At 38.8% G+C, this 17,020-nt stretch overlaps 1 long non-coding RNA gene across 1 annotated transcript; it reads right to left on the minus strand.

Moving 5' to 3' along the window:
• Window positions 1-632: 632 nt before the first annotated feature.
• Window positions 633-5,025, minus strand: LOC108954149. The gene is made up of 2 exons (XR_001979856.2): window positions 4,005-5,025; window positions 633-3,917 (listed from the first exon to the last, which is right to left on the minus strand). It is a non-coding gene; the product is annotated as an uncharacterized LOC108954149 (long non-coding RNA).
• Window positions 5,026-17,020: the final 11,995 nt, after the last annotated feature.

Here is a 17,020-nt window from a genome sequence, read left to right on the forward strand (position 1 = left end):
GAAAATCCTACGAGATTTCAGTTCCACTATGGATACGATACGTTCCTCGGTGGGTAGCAGAATACTTCAAGAGTTACAGATTCCGCATTGAATTTAATAATATAATCCAGCCCTATACGTAAGATCAGGAACCACTATGGTTCGCATGTGAAGACACTGGAATGAGCTACAAAATGATCCTCATTCACCTGATCTGATTTGATACTTTGGTTTCGCAGCAACCCGGATGTCGAATCCCGTAGCAACATCATCACCATTTAAAAGAAGAGAAGGAAAAAAAATGATAAATGCATAGAATCTAACATCGATCGAAAGTGAATCGACAAATGTCAAATTCCAAGACCCCAATTTCACATCAGAAGCAGCTTAAGAAAACTTACAATACTTCATTCTCTCTTTTCATGGTTCTTGCATTCGTGGGTGGCTACTACTATTGGTGCTTTTTCCTTTGCATGAAAAAAAGAGAGGCACGCTCACTTATTTCGATTATCTCCCACCCAACGTATCCTTCTCCCCCTGCACTCCCACCCCGTTCTCTGCTTTCCTTCCTATTTATATCAGTTTCTCAATTAAGAGTGTTTGAAACTGAGCAAGAATAGACCTGTGAGCACGAAGAAAATGATAGCCCTCGGGGTGGTCACTCTTGCTAGTGATATTTGTATAATTCACGTCATACCTACATTGTTAGTACACTAAGTACTTCCTCAAAAGCAATCCAAAAACTACATATGAAAGAGACATCCTTAAAATATACAATGAACCACAGGGGCACTTCAAGGCCAGTGTTGTTATGCCTGTAAAGCATAAGGAAGAGAACTATAGAAGACATATCTAGGAAATGCAGCATTATTGAATGAGGTAAAACCAACATAGCTAAGAAGCTCACTCAGACTGCAAACTGAGAAAATCTGAAAAGCCATAAAGGATACATAATCAAGCCTCCATAATATGTAGCGTTCAGCAGGAAAGCTATGTCTAGAAATGAAAGACTTTGCTCTGAGGATTGGAAGCACATAGAAAACAGTTTCTCAATTAAGAGTGTTTGAAACTGAGCAAGAATAGACCTGTGAGCACGAAGAAAATGATAGCCCTTAGGGTGGTCACTCTTGCTGGTGATATTTGTATAATTCACATCATACCTACATTGTTAGTACACTAAGTACTTCCTCAAAAGCAATCCAAAAACTACATATGAAAGAGACATCCTTAAAATATACAAGGAACCACAAGGGCACTTCAAGGCCAGCGTTGTTATGCCTGTAAAGTAGAAGGAAGAGAACTATAGAAGACATATCTAGGAAATGCAACATTATTGAATGAGGTAAAACCAACATATCTAAGAAGCTCACTTAGACTGCAAACTGAGAAAATCTGAAAAGCCATAAAGGATACATAATCAAGCCTCCATAATATGTAGCGTTCAGCAGGAAAGCTATGTCTAGAAATGAAAGACTTTGCTCTGAGGATTGGAAGCACATAGAAAACTGCTTTCCCAAACATGCCTCGGATGGACAGTAAGGTTGAATGATTAGCTTAGCTGAGTAGAACATGCCTCGCCTCTGTGATTTGGTTCCTATCAAACTGGTCAAAACACATTAATAACTTCCACAATGCCATATTAGGGGAGGTAAAGAACCCATGTGTGCACATGAGCTATATGCCTAACGCATACAGTTAAAACATTTGGTGGATCGGTGAACCTCCCAGTTTGTCATGATTCTGATCTGACTACATCAGCAATCGAACCCCACAACAGCATATACATAAACAACATTATATGATACAACCTCCTGGTTGAAGAGATTCATGGAGAACAAAAATATACTCCACAAGTTCTCATTTTGTTCCTGTTTGTAATGCCTAGCATGACAATCATGAAAATAGTAACTAAATTCCCACCAAATACCACATTGACGGACACCGTCGAGGGGAAGCCAATCCAAGAGAAGTGAAACTGCCACACTATTCCATTCGAACCAGAAAAGACAAGGTATCAAATTTAAAGGATATACATTACTAAAGCAGTCAAACAGTCTATTTCCATCCTACACTTGAACAGCCACAAACAGAGATGTTCAATCAAAATTTTCTAAAACAACAGATGCTCCATTAACTAGTGAACAAATGAACGAAACTACGTAAACATTAATCATCAAATCACTTACTACCAGAAAGAATGGGCCAAAATGAGGCATAAGGTCAAGAGAGAAGTGAGTAGTGAAAGCTCATTTAAGTGGAGTCCTTTGATCATTATTTTTTCTCTATAGTTGTTGTGGAACTTAGCACTTGATGATATATATATATTAAAACCAATCGGTGTGGAAGACAACTCAATGGTCACCAAGTTGAACTGGAAAGAGCTTAACCAGGAATTTGAAAGGCTAAAGTATCACATGATTCGTTCTAAAGCTAGCTCCAAAAGTGATTGCATCACTTAACATATCTAAATATACATAGTTTACATATCGAGAAATGATGATGAAAATGTGAAAATCCTACGAGATTTCATTTCCACGATGGATACGTTCCTTGATGGGTGGCAGAATAATTCAAGAGTTACAGATTCTGCATCAAATTGGATAAAATAATCCAAGCCTAGACATAAGATCAGGAACCACTATGGTTTGTGTGTGAAGCCACTGGAAAGAGTTATAAAACAATTCTCGTGCAACTGATTTGATTTGATACTTCGGTTTAGTAGCAACCTTGATGGTGTATCCTACAGCAACATCATCACTATTTAAAATAAGAGAAGGAAAAACAATGATAAATGCATTGAATCTAGCCTCAGTTGAAAGTGAATCAACAAATGTCAAATTCTGAGACCTCAATTTCGCATAAGAAGCAGCTTAAAAATCCACATTCCTCAAATCTCCATGATTTGTATTTCCAGAGAGTCTTTATGTTAATCTAATGTCACTAGATACATGTATACAAGAGAAACAAATGTCCCAAATGGCCTATCATCAATGACAATGTTGCCTAGTAGTGAGCTTGAGGAGTTTGCCACTTTCCTACACTGCATTATTACAGAATGAAGCAACACATGATATTGATACTAATAACCACGAACAAAGCAGACCCAAATAAAAATTCATTCAATCCCTAGAACACCAGAGCACATAATTAATAAATCGAATTTGAATTGACTGAATCATGGACTAATTTAAAGAATAGCAGTTCAACAATAGGTCACCGATCAAAGTTTATGAGGGCAAAGAGTGTCATTGAATAGCAAAAGCAATTACTACTTTGTAACAAGACAAGCATGTCCAGAATTTGTGAATGGTTGCTTACCCTTTCAAACAAAAGAAGTAGATGTGAAACTTTCTGAGGCTAAAACCAAAAATTACAAGCTGAGTTAAGTAGAGTAATTACAATGGTCCCATCCTGCGTCAACGATCTTATAATGGACACATGTGCCATGTATTATCTAATTTTTCTGTGCTTATGTTGATCCCATCGTAATATTAATATCAACTGAAAAGGAGACTTTGAGTAAACACCGATAAAATTTGCGACCACGGAAAATATTCACTCCTTGACAACAACGCATTCAAATAATGCAACTAAACACACTGCCTTAATAAATTAGTGACTGCCAATCTAAAAAAACCAGAGGATGAGGAAGCACTTTGTTGGAGGGACATACTAGAGATGTTACACCGTTCATGGCAACTCTCATTTCACACGCCATGAGCCATTCTTGTGTTTGATAGATCCTGAGGGTGACGAGTGATCTAATGAGGCCGGATCCAGAAAAGCTTCCTCCAGGTGGGACGGCTATGTCTTCACGAGGCTTGGGAATGATGGGCACTGACTCCTGCTGCAACTCCTCTTGAAACTATAAGGACTGATGTATTGCCAGCCAACATGTAGTTCATCTTTGCAGGAGAATTTATAACGTAGAAAATCACCTGCATAGCAAAATTGAATGTCATAAACTCCACAACAGGCCTGAGACCATAGAAAGCAGCACCAACTTCAACTCCAGCGAAACCAACCTCTGTAATTGCAATATCAACAACCCTCTAAGGTCCATGCTTCTGCCCAAAAAGAAAAGAGAAAAAACCTTGGTATTCTCCGACCTCCTCACCCATTAGAAAGACTCTAGGATCTGCAGATATTTCGTCGTCAATGCAGTATTCAAAGCCTCTCTCACAGTCATCTCTTTTGCTGCGGTGGCATAACTATGTAAAGGCGTTTCTGCGTCACAACTTTTCCGCAGCCTTTCTCTCAACATCACAGCATCCAAGCCTCTGGCAGTGGCTTTTCCTATTAGAATCAACAACATCATGCTCTCTCTCTCTCTCTCTCTCTCTCTCTCTCTCTCTCTCTCTCTCTTTCTCTCGAATGGGTATCCTTGAAAATAGAGTTCGGCTTCATCATTCCATCAAACACCTTCCTTGCAAACTTGACAAATTTTTCTCCTACCAGATTTTTTTTTTTTTTTTCTCTCTCTCTCTCTCTCTCTCTCTCTCTCTCTCTCTGTAGCTCTGGATTCCCCTGATTCATCTCCAGCAATTCAGATCATCCCACAGTGAACGACACCATCAGATTCCACACTCGGGTCGCAGCCACTCTGATTCAAGTCGTCGCTTTCCTGTCCTTATCCATGTCTGGATCAGATTTATCTGTGGCCGGGCCATCTCGGGCTCACGCCACCACCGCCGCTGAACTATCGTCAGACCCATTTCATTTCCGAGACAAATTTCGATTCATTCCAGGATATGTGCTATCCGATTCTTTCTTCGTTCTGTTCGCTCCCACTTCACTGCCGTCTTTCGGAATTCCATTATTTCGCCCATCCACGCCGCGCGCAAATGGGGATGCCCGGCGGTGTCAACTGTTTACAAGATCTTTATCCAATTGCCAAGGCTAAGGTCGGATGGATCATCATCATCATCATCATCATCATCTGGATACGATCCGCCGAATTGAAGGATGAGATTCTTCAGTTCCGCTCTCGGCACTCCCGTCGGTCCGGCGTCGCTTCGTCAACCGCGGCAGCCGAGGCCAATGAGTCTGTCATCATCATCAAGACGATACGCCCCGCGTGAGGATTGGAGAACAAGCATGAAGAGAAAAAACGAACAAGAATAAATAAATAAATAAATAAGGCGAATCGAAGGAAATGGAGATGATTCGGATGTCGTGTGGGAAAAACGGCGTAAATGGGAGAAGCCTGGGGTTGTTCTGGATGAGAAAGGAATTGAGTTTGAAAATAAAAAATATATAAAAAAATGTTAAAAAGAACCCACCGTCGTTTTGAAAAAAGCCGGTGAAAAACTCAAATTATATTCATTTTTGTTGCATATATTTTTCTTTCTGTTAAAATATGTCCATGGCATATTTATCCTAAAATTATTCTTATGATATAGAAAATTTTAAGTTTATATCAATATGACATTCACCTTTCATTAAGATTTGGTTTGATGATTTTCTATTTTTTCAGTTGAAGTTCGTATTTCATTTGATGTCAACATCATTCACTTTCCGTTATCCATATAAGCAAAATTTTTAACCATACTTATTTATAGAGGGTAAATATGCTAAAAAAAATTAAGATAAATGTGTCATCGTAGGTAAAATTTGGAATTTTTTTTATGGTTTTCCCCCTTTTTCTTGGCTTCATCAATAATTAGTCACAACTCATAATTGAGGTATGTCGATCTCTCTCATGGAAGCAAGTCCATCTGCTTGTCGCTTATCCAGCCACCGCTAGGCTCCCATCGTCCTTTCCCTCCTAGATGTCCTTGGTGGTGGTTATGTCAGTTTTTCTTATGCCTTTTAGTATTAGGAAAGTGCTTCCGTCTCTAGATTGCTCGGATGTTGAATCACGGCTTGAAATTTTGCTTTCGTAGATCATGCAAATTTGTTTGCCGATGATTCGTTCTTATTTGAATGAACAGTGTTTTGATGTCATTTGTGAAAGGAAAATTTCACTTTTATCTCTCGCACTTTCAATTCCATAGAAATATTTTTAATTTCCACATGTCTTTCGACTTCATATTTCTATTTAAATTTCCTCTTATTGGAAAATTGACCCAATATCATTTTCGGCTAATGGCGTACGACAACGAACGCAGGCGTCGGAATGAGGGATTCCAAGATTTCAAGCGATCTTCGGCTAGGAATGGGTCGTGGCTTTATTAGAATGTGGGGTGGGCTATAGAGGGGTTGCAGCCGATTAGCCTTGATGGACTTAAGACGAAATTTTATCTTGTCAGAGCTATGTGAATTGGGCCACAACAGAAAAAGTATCCCTTTTAACACCCATCATTTTCTAAACGTTTTATTTTTTAATTAGTTTATTATTCATTTGTTTGTTTGTCTATCCTTTTTCGCTCTCTTTTGTTGTTTTTGATATTTTCTATTTTTGTACTTTTATGGAGATCGACGCTTGAATTGCTTTAAAAAATTCAGGTGTTGATGAGATACCGTAATAACACTAAAGTTAGTGCTATAAGAAGACCAGTATTTTTGTGAATTGGTTGGTTAATAATACATTCCCCGAATTTTTTTTCTGCAAAACCAAAAATCATAATGAATACACACTAGCTAATTCTTTTGGTGACATGCAAAGAAGGTTTCCTGATGATTATAAACTTTGTAACTTATCTTGCGTTGCTTGCTCATTTGCACTCCCTTTTTCTATCAGAGTATTTCAGGGAAAGGATCCTCTTTGGAATCCCTCAAATGGGCTGGAAGTTGTTTCGCGGTGAAAATCTCTATTTCAAGATAGGAATGTCTTAATATATGGGTTTTGGAATCCCCTAATACCCAGTTGGTTTCTAGAAGTTGTCTTGCCTGCTGTGAGAATATCAAGTATTAACACTATTTGCGAGCGTTTGGACCATTGACCCACTGGAAATTCAGAAGACAACAAGAGAATTGGAGAAAAACAAAATGAAACATATATCAACGGACGAAGTCGGAACATATTGAAATTAATTCTAGAGTCGAATCAGAGATGAAAATGACCTAGTGGTAAGTATGATTGTCGATTGACGGACATCATCATTGTTTGGATGTCACAAGGAATGGGCTGTCTGGAAATTTCTTATGGCATGATCTTTCTTCCTCCACCTATTGTTTCAGAATCGTCTCGCTCTCTGTTTCTCTCTAGCACAATTCATTGAACACCTACTCAGAGGAATGCAACACGTTCTATCTTCGACCAAGCATGGTTTTCTTTTTGTTCATCTTCCATTTTTCACCAAGTCTTCCCCCATCAAGGTCGTTTCATAACCAATTCAACTTCCAAGTCAAATTTCAATCCGTTCCAAATACGTTCTGTCAATTATTGTCTCATTCTATTCTCTCCCACTTCATTGCTGCCTTTCGGATTCCAATGGCGTCGCTTGTGTCCTTCGTTTCGGGTCAGGGTGGTTGTTTGACAAGAGCTTTATCCAATCGTCGAGCTAAGGTCAGACGGATCATCATCATCTAGATAGGATCCGCCTATTCGAAGGATGAGATTTTTCGGTTCCACTCTTGGATTTCTTGCTTGTCCAAGAAGCCCCTCCAAAGGAAGACTTGCTCAAAAGATGAAATTCGTTGAGAGGAAGATTTATCCAATATCTCGCAATCATTTCCTTTTAATTTTTCTTATTCTTGAAAGAGCCATCAAAAACTTAAAGTAGATTTATTGGGATATCTTTATAGTGAAATTTTATTTGTGACGTTGAAATCTTCGAATTAAATTTTTATAAATTTGTATTATTCTTCATTAGATAATTTTCCAGCAAAAAATTAAGTCACTTTCCAAGAAAAAATTAGGTCGTTTAGAGTGTCTATCCGTTTGCCATCTATCAACCGCCATCGAGCCACCACTAGGGTCCCATTGCCCTATCCCATCCCTCCTAGATGTCCTTGGCATAAGCCCGGCCTAAGGTAGCATTCCTAGTCCTTGTAGGAGTGGGATTATTTTTAATTGATACACATGATTGGATGAGATAAACCGCGCCTTTTAATGTCATGCTTGGCTATTCCCGAACACCTTCATGAAATTCTCTCGCGCTGAACTCGTTCCCCTCACTGCGCTCTCCACTCGGCGAATCTTGCGATTCCCCCTCGGCTTCCACGCGCGCCTCCAGCTTCGGAGAGGGCAGGGAAAAGAAGAAAGGAACGCCTACTTGGTGGATCAAATGGGCTGGAGCCCATTGATATAATTAGTTCATTATTTATTTATTTATCTTTTTTTTTCGCCCTTCTTTTTTTGTGTTTTTTTTTTACTATTTTCTTTTTATTTTGGTACTTTTGCAACTACATACGCTTGAATTGTTGACAAAGCTCAGATGTCGACAAAGTACATGATAACATTAAAATTAGTGCCATCAAAGCTCGACACTTTCGTAATTTGGTTGTTTGACAAGTGCATTCTGCATTGATTACTGCATTCCTTAGAAATGTTTTCCAAAAAAGCAAAAAATGATGATAAGGGCGGAAAGAAAATGCTCTTCCCTTTCTAAAATTAATCAAATTTTAGAGTCTAAAATTCAATTTAAATTCTATGTTGGCATTACTGACAAAAATTTGTTAAATTGGCACTCCCCCTTCTCCTTGCAAATTCTAATATACATGAAGCAATTTGAATATAATAATTCTCATTTTGGAACTCAAGGTCTACCATTCTTTCAAAAGGACGAATATCAAAGAAAGCTTCTCTTGTGAGTCGCAAGAGCATAAGCAAAAACATGAGATATGGTCTCACTTTTGAGCCAAAAGTGAGTAAGTCCAAATGGAAGATTGGTAGCACAGTGAAGACACTTTAACCCATTAGAGTTTGGGATTTGGGGCTTTTTCCATGGACAAAGCTCTCAATTCAAAATGGGCACTACACTGTCAATTTGTGAGGGAAATTTGAAGAGATTTGGCTTCTTTACTATTCTATGCATATTGTTTCGATTGATTAAGTGAAAATAGATTACTTGTTTTTTCTTCAAACAAAGGATTTTATCAATTTTCTTTTCTGGTGGAAAAGGTGTTAGTGATGTTGGTTTTCACTGGATTTGTTTTATATGCATATTGTAAATCTTGCTATGAGAATGAATAATTTGCTTTTGATGACCTGATTGTGTATTTCTTTGCATCCAGCAAAGACCTGCTGCAAAGATACTTAACCTTGCATAGGAAGATGATTATTGATTTATTTGAACGGTATGATCTTGAAAGTCTCATTATGATGATGTACAATTGTACAAAAATGCGATCAAACGCCGTATTTAGAGCCTCTCTCACACTCACCTCTTTCGCCACAGTACCATAATTCTGCAACCCACATCTCTGCAGCACGACTCTTCCGCAACCTCTCTCTCAACAACAGAGCATCCGAGCCTTCGACAGTGGCTTTTCGTCTTACAATCGACCACATCTTGTACTCTCGAACTCGAACTTTCTCGCACCGCCAGATAAAGCTGACAAATTCTCCCTCTTGAAAATGGTATTCTTCGAAACGAAGCCCAACTTCGTCATCCCACAGAACACCTTCGTTGCAGACTCGGTTCCCTCCTCCACATTGCTACTGATGTTTTTCAATCTGGATGAATAGCTGGTGGGAGCTCCATTCGTGGATGCAGGGAAGCGTCAGCTGTAGAGAGGTTCCAATTGACAGCTTCACTCCCTTTTGGTTTCGTAGAGAGAGAAGGAGACTCTTCTCTGCTCAATGTGCATCGCTGGAGTGGAGATTAGATCAAGGAGAGGAGAGAGAATCAAGACGGAGCGATCGGGAGAGAGAGACCGACGAACAAGCTGAGAATTTTTAATATTTTCTCCTCTCTTTTCTTTTCTTTCATCTATATTTTTTGTTACTTAAATATTTATTGCCAGTGAAAATCCACGTGTCAACGACGATGAAACTCTAAAGCCCCTGCTTTAATTACATATCAGTGAATATTACGTGCCCTTTCGCAGCCTCTTTCATCCTTATTGAACCAACGAAAGGGAGGAAAAACGCATGGAGATCCTTTATCCTAAAAATGGACTCACAATCTTGTCTGAAATTTAATGAACTGATTTATCGTTTAGTGAATTCATATTGCATTCAAGTCGTGATCCGACGCTGGACAGGCTTAACTCTTTAATTTGAGCATAAATGAATATCATATATGTAGCGCATTCTGACTATACCAGCTCAATAATGCATGCTCTATAATCAAAGCATCGGGCGTCACCACAAGAAAGTACCAGCATAGTAGTCTCGTGTCATGGTGTTGGATTTTAGATCAGCTATTACTTTATTTGAAGCTCATACCTAATCTTCCATTCACAATACTGATCGCCAATTGCACACCTTGTATATAAGCACCACGTCTAAGTCACTTCTCTTGAGAATCGGACCCTATAGAATTCTCATGTAAACAAGTGTGATTCTACGTGATTCATACTTATGTTATCCTATAGTCCTTTGGTTCCCTTTTGGTTCTTATTTGGTTTACTAAAAAAAAAAAAAACACCCAATTGAGTTCGGCTTATAAATAGGGTCCTTTCTACGGTGCACTTCGTCATTCATTTTTTTGTTTTTAGGCTAAGTAAATCTCACTCTTAGTCCTATATCATGTCATATAGATGTTTATTAAATTTCTTTTTTGTATGACATCTCTCTATGTATGTATGCATCAAAAATTTAGTCGAAAGGTGGGATCCTCTAATTTTAGGAAATAAATTCACATTATGATAATTGACCCATTGCAAATTTTTGGTCTCTTTCCTCTCCTACTTTATACGTTTCTCCCTCACAAGAAAGTACACGGTAGTTAGAATGCACCATGTCATAGGCGGACGTGGCATTTTTGTTGAAATCCAATCAAAAAATGCCATCTGTCAATGATGTGGACATAAATAAAAAAATTAAAACTCTCTCTCTCTCTCTCTCTCTCTCTCTCTCTCTCTCTCTCTCTGCCGTCCATAGCCAGCTCCTCCATCTACAGTCATCAGCAAAGTTCCCGAATCCACATCTAGGGCGACCGTCTATGGCCGAGCCACCCGTTTTGTCATCGCGCCGGCTCGCATTCATTGCCCGTTCATGGCCGAGACAGCAACCCACAATAATTCACAGCTCGTTCATTTGCTTCCCCGGGCGGTCAACCAAAAGTAGACTTTCAAGTCAATCTCACTTTGAGACCATCAATGGCGTAGCCATTGAAGCATACGTCACTAGAGTGAAGGTCCGTCTTATAAAAAAAAACTCAAGGTTGATATCTTGAAAGGGCCATCAAATATGTCTCTGTACAAATTTGGAAATGGGTGCTACTCCAAATTTGTCTAACTCTATATATGATTATATGAGACCAGCAAGAGATGTCAACGCTCATCCATGGCCATTGTTGATGTCGTTCGTCCAGATCTGGAATTCTGGGCGCACACAAAAACAAGAAAATCCAATGTCCATGGCCAACGGTGGGAGTCATCAGAAATCACAATGGAAACACGACATCTCTTTCCACCGGCAGAGTCGCCGACGCTCGCAGAGATTTGGAAAACAGAGGACCATGGCCAATTGAATTGGGTCTGGGCCTCATGGCATGGTTTCAGTTTGGGCCAGGTCCCGGGCTAGAATATCCCAAGCCACGTATTTTTTTATGGGCCAAAGAATTGGCAAGAGCCCGTCGGGATCACATTTTAACTCATTCAATAAACGTATGCCAACTCAATATAAATTTGGATACACTGCACTCGGGAATCTAAATAATTGATACAACACAAAAAGATGCGATAACGTGGATGCACTAATTTACTTCATTTGGGAGCACATGAGATTGGAGATAGTTAAAATAAATGTTTCATAAAATTCATGCAATTTCGAAATTTAATACTACATACATTTTTTCCGTCTTTAGCTCATCCAAGGGAATCGATAAAGCAAATTGGACTATCTATCTCCTGGATAAGAACCGGGCTGAAGTTTTTCTATGAAGCAACTTCCACTGGTCGCTTCATTCAGCTAAGCCAGTCATGGGTCGATCTATCAATACAAAGCAACCATCATGTGACATTGCTAGTGTCCTACTAATAGTGGGACCCCTCGTTGCTCCTTTTCTCACTTCGCTTTCGCATCTTACTGTTGTTGCAACCAAATTTTCAGGTGCACCACCTAGGATTTAGCTAATGGATTACTAAGCCTAAACTTAGCTTGAGTTCTCCTGAGCCCATACTAATTCGCGACGTAGGTTCAAATGCTTAACATGCCATTGATTTTTCAATTAGGAGTCGCCACTAATCTATTTTTGGTGGGTCGATTAGAAATCCAAGTAAAGTAATGAGAGAAATACTTTATTCCTACAAACTAGAGATTGTGAGTTTGAGGACTTAGTTACTCTAGATTTTTCTAACGTCTTTTCAGTACCTTTCTCTTTTATTTTGAAAAAAATGTTTGGCAAGCAGTTTAAATTAATTTTAATTTACTTTCCTAACATGTGAGGTGATCATACATGTGCACAAATCACCAATTTAACATCCAAGAAAGTAAATAAATAAAATGCAGGACTTATCTTATAGTAACGAAAGCATCTGCAATGTTAGATCATAATTCACATCAGCAATCCTAGATATGATTTCTAATTAACAAGCCATCATTCAATTTTTTGTTTTCACTTTTTTAATGAGAATAAAATCCATATGCAATGCAATGCTTCTAATCTAATATGGAATGATATGGCATAGCAACATGTCATAAACTATGTGAATGAGTAAATTTTTTTTGTGATTTCTTAATGAACATGCAATAATTAAATATGCAATCTAAATTAATCAAAATGACCTAATTCTAATGACGTGCAATGCAATGCAATGACGTACAAAAGATGCCCTAATTCTACATGACATATGCATGATGATTTTTTTTGTGTTTTTGTTTTGTTAATTTCGAAATTAATAATTGCCAAATAATTAAACATGCAATTCAGGTTAAAAAAACTAGCAACCTAAATTGATTGATTTGATTTTTGATTTTTTGATTTTTTTTGAAATTCAAAATAAAATTCCTATTCTAAATATGCAAACCCTAAAACAAGAAATAATAAACCTAATTCTAACCTACATTTTTTTGGATTTTTAAAAAAGAAAAATTGACTTAAGTGACACGACGGCAAATCAAGCAATATTGATATCCAAATTGACGAACCATATTTCACGCATGAGATCGGGTTGGCCAATTTTACGTAAATCGCGAATCGAATCTCGAGCGAGAGATCGGAATAACGATTTTTTAAAGTGATTATGAGTCGGATTTCGGGCGCGAAAATGGACCGACAATCACAAATTTAACAGGCTATTTCATGTCAAGCATCTCATTTTTACACTAAGGAATAATTATACTAAAAAGAACAAATAAAATAAAATAAGAAAAGATAAATAAATAAAGAAAAAGAACTACCTAAATTGACTTTTTCCTTTCTTCTTTTTCTTGCTTTTTTCACCCACGATTTGACAGCTTCGGTGGGTCGCCGGAGGTTGAGTCGTCGGTGTTGGAGCTCCGGCAAGGATCGGCGGTGAGCGGACCGGTGAGGGACCAATTGCAGACGTAGCAGCGAGGGTCAGCAGACGACGAGTTGGGCAGGGGGCAACGTCATATTGTGGCAGAGGATCGGCATCGGGCTATGGGTGTCGCTCGGGAAGAAAGTCCGAGCGGCGTGTAGAGGCGGTGGCTCGCTAATCGGAGCAGCACGGGCATCATTGCGAGTTGGAGCGAGGGCTCGGGGCTGGTAGATAGCAACTCGTGGAGCGGGGCTGCATCCGGCTCGATTCCTGCTCTGCGAAAAAAAACAGCAGCAGATTCGTGGGTTAGAGTCGGAAACCCAGCGACCAGCAGCTACAATCGGACGGCCTGAGGACGGTATCATAGCAGGAAGGTGGCTTAAACTTTTAGTTGCGAGCAAGGCAGATTCGACAATAGCAACGGCGTCATAGGGACTCATAGGTGTTGTAGGAGGCTGACTCACGGGCCAAAGTAGGCGGAGCGTCGAAGGTTGCTGATGGAGGCAATGCGGCATGGTTGATGGTGCGGGCACACGGCGCCGGCGCGGGCAGGGTACCGGGAGCACCGGTCTTCTTCTTCCTCTATTTTGTGTTTTCCTTCTTCTTCTTCTTCTTTTTTTCTGCTACGTCGCTTCCCACGTCCCTCTCTCTGCTGTACCTTCTCTCGCTCTTTCACTTTTATACGTAGAACCTTTTAGGAAAACTAGCCTTTCCTCCAAAGCCTTTCCTTTTTCTTTTTTTTTTTTTTTTTTGGTGTGATTTTTTAAAGAACGAAAGGAAGCCTCTTTTTTTCCGAATGATTCAAGAAAAACCCTAGAAAATCCGAAAAGAAGCCTCCTTGGGTTGTATCTTCAATTTGTGTGGCCCCCTTGAAAACCCTACGCATATTAATCTATTTATAGGCTACAAATTATGGTTTTTAATTTTCCAAAACCTTATCTACAAAAATTTCTTTTCCAAACGCAATATGTACCTCTCCAAACGCAATATTTGCTTTTGAATTGAAATCTTACAAAGATAAATCTATAAAATCTCCCCAATGATACGGGCTTAGGCCAATTTGCTTTCTCTAGGCTTAGCCCGACTCATCAAATTAAAATTTCTGAAGTATGAATTCGAACCCATCCGTCACCGGTCCAATTTAAATGCAAAATAAAAATAAATGCACCTAAAACTATATGCTATGCAATTAACTATTTTTCATGAATAAAATTAACTCCTAATTTTTTAATGCAATAAATGACTAAACATGTCACCAAAATTTAGTGTCAACATTTGCTCCTCTTTGAAGATGAGCTCGTAGAGGTTGCCTTCAAAGACAAATTGAGACCTAAATTTTGACTATGCTCATGCATTGAATGATTTTTTTGTTGGAAAATAAATTCCATTTTTGAATACAATTTATATGATGCATGAAAACGCAAATGATAAATGAACCTACTTGGAATAACTTACCTTCAAGGAGGATAGCGTAATTCGAGATGGTTGGTGTTACATGTCCAGGGTCCGTACCATTCTATGGTCGCCTAGAATAGTAACATGGCTTTGTAAAGAGATTGATTTCTCAAGACCCAAACCATTCTATGGTCGCTCAGTATAATAGTGTTTGATTGTGTTTAGGACCCGTACCATTCTACGATCGCCTTGACAAAAAAAAATTGATTTTCCAGGACCCGTACCATTCTACGGTCGCCTTGACAAAAAAAATTGATTTTCTAGGACCCATACCATTCTACGGTCTCCTAAACGAGGATTTACTTTCCAAGACTCGTACCATTCTACGGTCACTTAAACCGGGTTACGGAAGCACGCCAGGTCAATGAAAGGGACTCTGGGCTATGAAAGCACGCCAGGTCAATATAAAGGACACCGGGCTATGGAAGCACGCCGAGTCGATGAAAGGGACTTTGGGTTACGAAAGCACACCAGGTCATGAAAGAAACATCAGGCTACGGAAGCACACTTGGTCGATGTAGAGGACAGATTGATCGAGTCAAGTGTCGATGCACTTGAGAGAAAATACCTACCTAATGACAAGTATTTAGAGTATAGGTAGAGATATACTTACCTAGTAATATCTCTAATTCTTGGGATGTCTTCTGGAATTTAGATCCTATGGAGGTCTGTCACCTCCTAGTAGAAATAAATTTTGGGAACATCAAGGATGCACCTTGAATGTTCGTGAAGGTTTCTTATCTTCTAATATCATGAGGCATTCTGAAAGGAACCTGAATGTCAGGAGCTCTTGGGTCTTTGAGAAAACATTACTTGTCAGACATGATTTAGAGCAAAAATGCATTTACCAAAGAAAAAGCAATTAAGGTTATTCCGGAATGCATATTTCAAAATCCACTGAAGTCTTTATCAATTCAATCAAGGTTCATGCATAATGACTTTTGCATCACCCAAATTTTCATTGGAGAGATTTATTGTTCAAGACAATTTTCCCTCGTGACATGGATTTCTTAAGAATACTAAACGAGAGACTTTCAGTTAGAAAGGACTTTCACTCCCTCTAATTCAGAAGAGCTATTTTATGAGAATCACTCAATCTTACTATCATCATACCAACAAGGGTCCGAAAGATTCTCGCAAGTGGTACAATCTTACCAATCTGAGAGGGTCTTTAATAGGGACAATAATGTGGGCTTGGTCAATGGCTCAACAAAGGGACTCTTCGAGTCAAGACACTTGAAAGAACAATTATGTAATCATCTCCGGGTTTATAAGTCAAAAACCCTGCAAAATGAGAAAGAAATAATCTTGCTCACACTTTTTCGAGTGATGCTTATAAACATATGAACTACCATGTTAATTCAAGTGCCATAATCAGAAGAGATTTTGCAAGGGATGTAACATAGGCTGAGTTCATGGGTTGAGAAACGAAAGGATTATTAGGCTCAAAATATGTGTATAGGGGTCAAAGTTGATGATCATCTAGGCGTTGTCGCCATTCTTCTCCTTCAGGAATTGCCATTATAAATGCATTATTGATCTTAACTCTTTAAGTATTGCTCCATTAGCCCTTTGCAATTGATAGTCATCTATCTTGACTCTTCCTTTTTTTTTCATCTATAGGTATTGGCCTTGCTTTTACCAGGCACATCGCTTTTTCATGCCCCTAGTTTTCATGCATTTTTTTTCACTTCTTTTCATGGGTATTGGCCTTGCTTTTACCAGGCACATTGCTTTTTTAGCCCCTTAGTTCTATTTTGAATTCAATTCTTGTGCACAATGCATGCGTCAAACAATTACACTTTGAATGACACTCGAATTTTTCAAGAATCTTTATCTGCTTTTTGCCTTGCCCTAGTATGGGGGATGATCACCAACTGGGTTTAAAGAAATGAAATTGCAGGCTCAAGTGGGCTATGCAAAGGATATAAGTGTATAGGATAGTGAAAGAAATGCTATTCGTCATCCTAAGGCACTTAAATTACGATATGAATTCAATGTAATAGCATGACTAGAAGATTTATGCAAGTGAGAGCAAGAAAATTTCAATCCATTTTCTTCACCTTATGGTGCTGTCTTACCCTCCAAT

Source organism: Eucalyptus grandis, chromosome 7 (assembly GCF_016545825.1).
Source record: "Eucalyptus grandis isolate ANBG69807.140 chromosome 7, ASM1654582v1, whole genome shotgun sequence".
NCBI lineage: Eukaryota > Viridiplantae > Streptophyta > Magnoliopsida > Myrtales > Myrtaceae > Eucalyptus > Eucalyptus grandis.